Here is a 5,403-nt window from a genome sequence, read left to right as displayed (position 1 = left end):
ACACCTACTACGAGATTTCTTTAATAAAATAAAAAGGCGCTTTGCCAGCAGTGTTCCTCCAGCGCTGCCTACCCCACGCATACGCGTGCTGCTTTGGGAGAGGACTGAGCCGCCGTTCGGTCTGCAGCCTGAGCCGAAACCCCGGGGCAGGGTAATTCTCATTCCTCAGTGGCTACCTCCTGAGATTATCAGGAGTGTCAAAGAAAATCAAATCAGTATCTAATTCAATGTCTTTTAAAAAATGTTGTAGAGACTTGAGAGGAATGTAATGTTGAATAACATGCTGCAGGAAGCCTCTCAACGCCCCCCACCCCCTTTGGAGGCCCAGCTTTCTCCTATTGACACTGAATTTATTTGTTGGAAGGTTAGCCTTCAGTCTCGGTTTTGGAAGACTCTTGATCTGCCTGTGTCACCTTAGCTATGCTGCACCACGGCCGACTTGAGGACGTTTCTAGGATTCCTTCCCCTCAGATGTTACTAGTAGCAAGACAAGAAATGTTGCTGTTTAATTGGCATTTTCCGACCTCCCTGTTGAATTCCATGGTTCCCCAGAGTAGAGGTCCTCCCAAGGAAGGTCCCTCTGGGTATAACTCCAAAAGCCAATTAGTGAACATTAGTCACAAGGTGAAATACAGCTGATCCAAGTGTGCTTTCATTTAGGAGACCACGCCCTGTCTCAACTGAGGATTTCTAACAAAGTATGAGACACTTTGAAATTCATACAAAATATGAGTAATTAGTGGCCTTAGTTAAAAAAAAAATTAAATACAGCCAATCCAAATGTAAAGAGACTTTGAGTAGTGTCTTTGAAGTGTGTGAACATCTACGACCAAATCCTAGTCGTCAAGACTGTGAAGGCGAGTGTCACCCAGCAGCACCATCTCTGAGCTCCAGATGTAAAATTGCTCCAAATGCAAGGGACAGGTGTTTGCTTTGCTCACACTAAGGCCCAGCCCATACTGGCAGGTGACCTCTTTGGCTTCTTTTTGCTCCAGTATCTTTAATTTTCTATGGGGATGGCTCTGCCCTGGGGGCACTGGTCTCCTTAGACTTTCTAGTGACACTATCCAAGTCTCCACTCGGCTTGACTTACTCCGTACTCTGCTAGCGGCTGCAGCATCCTGCCTGAGAACAACTGGCTGTTTCCTCTCTTGCCTTTGCAGATGCTCGCCCCAGCTCCTTATTCGCAGACATACTAAAGCCTATGCTCATTGCTTCTGTGCAGTTCAAAGTGACTGGAATTCAGTTCAGCAGGATTCCTCTACCACCCAAGACTCTCAGTTCTTATTAGCAAGCTAAGTGAGTCTTAAGGTCTAAACTCAACGATCCAGAATTTAATCTTGGAGTCAGTATGAGGCAGTAGGCTGGTTTTCAAGGGGTAATAAATATTTCCTTAAATTGAATTATGACTGAGACACATAGTTTATCGTATATCTTCTGTATTATAGCATTATTCTTGAAAGGAGAATTTTATAGGACTCTGAGACTATCAGTATCTCCTTTAAGTAGGTAATCTTGTACATGAGTATTGTGTAGAAATGAATATGCAGTTCTGGATTCTCCCAAATAATATAGTATCAGGCTTTATGTCAAACTAATCGAAACAGAGAAAAATAAATAAAATATTTAATAAAGATTTCTGGTATGCATAAGCAAATCAGAGTTAGTAATAAAAGAGGTAACTTTATTTTAATGGTAAACTTTTACGCTAACTTAATAGTATAATGGAAATGTAATATAAACTCATTTTTATATAAAATCTTTGTTTCCATTTAATTAACATATTAATACATAAAGAAGACGTGTCGTTTTCAATGTCTCCCCCTTTGTTGCTCTTTCTGTTCTGTGTTACTCTCTGTTTTGTGTGAGGGCTCTGACCTAAATACAGCAGTCTTTACATGACTCAGAACAGTGCTTATGGACAATCAGTTCTGTTAATAAGAAACATCTAAAATATCAGTGGTATCAAATATCCCTTGATCACTCAAGGGAGTATGTGTAAAAAAGAAGAGGGCTGAGGCAAAGAGCCTCTTATCTGATTATATCAATCTCCCCTCAGACAACCCAGGACCACAAAAAAGAGTGCCCACCGAGTATACTAACTAAGGCTGTCAGGAACACTCCCAGAACAGCTGACGACTCACAAGAATTCATGTTCAAGTGGAGCGCCTGAGATAACTCTGAATGACAGCAGTGTACTGTCATTGAGTTTTGCATTGTAATTTGTATATTTATCCCACTAACAAGGTGCTCGGTGTGGGGCATATATTATAATTAAAACGCTTTCTTCTTGACAGATTCTGAGTTATTTTAGTGGTATTAGCCAAATTTTATGTAAAACTATATGGTAAAACCCAAATAGGATTATAACACAGACAGGAAAACCGCACTGAGGCTTAAAGGAAAGTAAAACTATTCCAATGACTACACATCAGCTTTTCTTCTAAACATAACCTTCAAATGAAAAACAGTTGTGAAATATGCACTGAACAGTAGCTAGTACAGTTAAGCTCATGGTCTATAATGATTTGCTAGTTAAGATATTTCAATAATATTGTATTTGTGATAAAATGGTGAATTATGAAGAACTCTATTGCCTATATTAAATTTGGGAGGTAAAAGAAATGATTGCACGAGACCTCTCACTGGGGATTCAGTGGCAGGATGGGCTAAAGTGAGGCCTCTAGTTTTAAAAGTCTAAAAAAACATGGAGGCGCCTGGGTGGCTCAGTCAGTTAAGTGTCCGACTTGAGCTCAGGTCATGATCTCATGGTTGGTGATTTGGAGCCCCACGCTGGGCTCTGTGCTGACAGCTCAGAGTCTGGAGCCTGCTTTAGATTCTGTGACTCTCTTTCTCTTTGCCCCTACCCTGCTCACACTCTCCCTCTTTCTCTCTTAAAAATAAATAAACATTAAAAAACGTTTTTTTTTTAAGTTTAAACAAAACCTATTAATCCTTTATTATTATCTTCCCGGAAGAGAAAACATTGGCTTTGAGAAGTAACCTTAGATTGAATGGAATACAAAATTAATTTTAGGTTTCAAATACTGGTAATAAATGTTAACATTAAAAGATTTCTTTTCTTGAAAAATGATGAACTACCTAAATATTTGTCATAAAGTTTCCTTAGTGATTCAAGACAGAAAAATGCCTGGGCTTATCTGTCCCCCTCCCCCATTCTGTGCTCATAAATTGAAGGAATTACGACAGGAACTGTATAGGAATGATAGATGCAACTCCTGGAAAATCCATTAACAACACAAAGATTTGTGACCTGGCTTAATTACATTCCATCTAGTGGCAATTTTGGTTACTGTTTTCTTACTAAACAAGTTATAGGGTTTTGTGCATTTCTTAAGCCTTCTTTGCCTCCATCAACTTGCAAATTCAGAACAGTATTTATATGTGTGCTTTCTGGGTATGAATTAGCCTCCTAAAGTACATAATTCCAATAATTATCAGTGACAGAAGGGATGAATAAATTATGCTCCAAGCACAACAAAATTAACGGTAAAAAAATGGTTTGCATAAGTTTTTCTTAATGCATGTGCCTATATTAAATTTAATATTCCATACAACTGATCCTGAAAGGCTCCCAATGTGTTATTAATCCTGAACTATACCACTGCCTGCTTTGGGACAAAGAATAAAATAGAATTTAAATGCTGCAGATGTCATGACGTTTTGAAAAGCTTCTTTAATTTAAGCACAGAGTTATAATGTGAATTGCAAATTCTAACAGCCTGGATGAGTGAAATATCAATGCCATGTTCATTCTTTACACCAGAATGCAAAGATTAAGCTTCGGGTCTTGTTCACAAAATTAAAGCCAAAACTGTCATTCTCTCTCCTTGCTGAGAGCTTAGCACTAAGGCTGCTAAGTGATGAGAGGCTGTTTTCTTTAAACAAAGAATATTCTGAAGAGATTCCTTTGGAAATACTGACAAAGGGTAAAAATGTCCCATCTTACTATTTCTTTTGAAGGCTGGCAAGTGCCTGAAGACCACAGCACTTAATTAATGAGTCTGTGCTTTGATTTGCCACAGTATATACTGTCCAAAGAAGCTTCTATTTACCACATTTGATAGAAGGGAAGACAATGCTGACTTCTAAAAAGTTGCTTTGTATATTGCAATGTATTCTTGAGGGCAAGTTTATAAGGCTTTTGTTTTAGTCTGGATGTCATAACTAATGTGAACCAAACTTGCAAGGAAATTGAAATGACAGACACAAGCTGTTTTTTTTTTTTCTCTGCAGTATTATCCTTTATACTCTTAAAATACTGGTTCTGTGCCATGATCTTCACAGGCAGCGAACAGCCAGAGAGGGCAGGAGGGATTTTCTATCCCATCAGCTCTTCCAATGGATATAACCAAATGATCACTAAGGTGCTATTTATCTGGACACAGGCCTGAGCACTTATTAAAAACTCCCAAGCCACACTGACCCCTGAGCGTGACCATCTCTTATCCACATATTTATCCTGAGCAGCAACTATTTACATGACATGGGGTAGCTTCCCTGGATGCAGCTAATATTCAGCCGTACAGAATCCTGATTTTATCTGTGTCACATATTGTTCACAGGAAGCATCTCCAGAACGGTGGTTGCATACCTGTCAACGAGGATAAGGATTTCCAGGCAGCAGTGTAAGGGTACATGAGGGGGAAGCGGAAACAGGAGGATGTCCCTTGACTTATTAACCATTACTCCTGTGTATTGGTTGTGTGTGTGTGTGTGTGTGTGTGTGTGTGTGTGTATGTGCACGTGCGTGTGCGCGTGCAGGTGCAAATGCCTGTGTGTACACACACGAATGTGTGCATGAACTAGAATCATGAAATTCTTTCAGCCGTGGAAACTGACACAAGTGAAGGGAATGTATTTCCAGAATGCCTCCTCTGAGGTGAAGGTACGGAACCAAAAGTAGGCTGTGATTTCCATGGACTTGTGCTTTGTAGTTTCTCGAAAAAGTTTTTTGGGGCCATTAAGAAATCTCTAAGTACGAACTTCTGAAAAACATTCCTTAGAATTTTTCTCGTGTATTCAGATCATAAACTCTGTGTGTGTGTGTGTGTGTGTGTGTGTATGTGTGTGTGTAAAGGCCTAACTTTGATCAGAAGGCAGATTTTCTAATTTCCTCTTCCCTTAGATTGCTACTCTAGCTGCTCCTCCTCCAGACCTCCCTCCCGTTCAAGTTTCCTTCGTGCTGGCACAACTCTCAGAAACAGCTGCTGCTTCAGACCTAAGAGTGTGTTCTCTGGGGACATCTTGTTCATCATTGTCCAAAGCCAGGACAAAGGAGCAGGGCAACAGGAGTGTGATGCTGCTCACACTGTACTTATTTCTGGCCAAGAAAGAAAAGAAAAAAAAAAAAAAAAACCCAAAGAGATTAAAATAATTCTA

Source organism: Crocuta crocuta, unplaced genomic scaffold (assembly GCF_008692635.1).
Source record: "Crocuta crocuta isolate KB4526 unplaced genomic scaffold, BGI_CrCroc_1.0 scaffold131, whole genome shotgun sequence".
Classification (NCBI taxonomy): Eukaryota; Metazoa; Chordata; class Mammalia; order Carnivora; family Hyaenidae; genus Crocuta; species Crocuta crocuta.
The sequence above is the reverse complement of the archived record's forward strand: the minus strand, read 5'-3'. Positions refer to the sequence as shown.